This window comes from Capsicum annuum, chromosome 10 (assembly GCF_002878395.1).
Source record: "Capsicum annuum cultivar UCD-10X-F1 chromosome 10, UCD10Xv1.1, whole genome shotgun sequence".
Taxonomy (NCBI): Eukaryota; Viridiplantae; Streptophyta; class Magnoliopsida; order Solanales; family Solanaceae; genus Capsicum; species Capsicum annuum.
Genome location: NC_061120.1, coordinates 152,892,712 through 152,894,040, shown reverse-complemented (window position 1 = coordinate 152,894,040; position 1,329 = coordinate 152,892,712). Strand labels below are relative to the sequence as shown.

The window sequence follows — 1,329 nt, the reverse complement described above, 5'->3', positions numbered from 1 at the left end:
AAGCAATGGGAAGTACCATGGAAAATAACAGATAAAATAAGTCTAATATGGTAGGTATTATCAGCTAAGCAGGTATATTTTCAACACATATACAGGGAGGACAATCAATTAGATGATTATCTTGCAAACTCGCACTAGAAAAGCAGGAATTTAAGTACACAACATTCAATCAGCTACCAAGTATAGGAAAGAGGATTTTAAATAGTGACAAGCAACAATGTCCTTACTTGAGAGTGTCATTGATAAAGAGGTACTAAGGCTAATAAGACTGGGTAGATTCAAGATAAGTAGTTCACATGCTACAATTTATAACCATCAAAGCTTCACAAAAAGAGGGAATTACTACTTAGACTATCTATACCAGCCAACAAAATTAGATTTTTAGTAGATTGGGGGATCACACGGTTAGATTATCAGTGTATGCGATTGATGTCATTGATAGCATCCAATCATATATGGGTCCGAGCTTCTCACAATCTCCTTCCCTGCTATAACTACACATCCAAAGAGATTCAGTTGAAGGACAAAACAAGTCAAGATTGGAAGTATAAGAGGTGGGATCTGTTACCTGGATACAATATCAATCTTAAGTGGACAAGACCCAAGTTGTTAGCACCAAAAAGTATCAATTACATCCTTACACTGAAGAAACCAGCTAGAAACAAAGAAGAGCATGGGTTAAGTAGTAATGGAGAAGAGGATAGAAACTAAACAACAGAAGCAAAGGACTTACTCTAGCAAGATGGAAAGGAAATCAAACTAATCAACCAAGGAAGGGTGTTAATCACCCAAAGCAGAAGCAGTTCAAAGTGGAGATTTGTGAAGACAAACATAGAGGAGGCGGCGGAATGAGAGTGAGCTCAATTGAGCTCCAATTTAGAAACCCTATTCATTTTATTTCCTTTTTTCATTTGGACCGAGTCAGTATGTGGACCGGTCCAATTTATATGTTGGATCAATTTGGTAGTTTGTTGGATGGGTTGGTCCATTCATGTTTGGATTGGGTTAAATTATTAATAAAAGTCCAAAGTAAACCTAAAAAAAGCCATTAGTTGGCTAAAATATGTTAAAACTTATATATATGGCCTTTTGTTCCTTATAACTCACTTACTATCTACTCACTTAATATGGCCTTTAGTTCCTTGTAACTCACTTAATATCTACTCACTTAATATCTCATTACTCTCTCATTTACTATATGAAAGAAATATTACACTTATATAAAGAGTATTTTCTTTTTTGTGCAGTTATGAGGAGAAGTAATATTTTGGGGAGATGTGAAATATTATATTTTGAGTTTGTGTAGTGAAAGAGAAATTTGAGATAAAG

General features: G+C 34.8%; 1 long non-coding RNA gene across 1 annotated transcript; it reads right to left on the bottom strand.

Annotated features, from left to right (window-relative positions):
• Positions 1–225: 225 nt before the first annotated feature.
• On the bottom strand, positions 226–847 carry LOC107845090. The gene is made up of 3 exons (XR_001666712.2): positions 734–847; positions 569–655; positions 226–494 (listed from the first exon to the last, which is right to left on the bottom strand). It is a non-coding gene; the product is annotated as an uncharacterized LOC107845090 (long non-coding RNA).
• Positions 848–1,329: the final 482 nt, after the last annotated feature.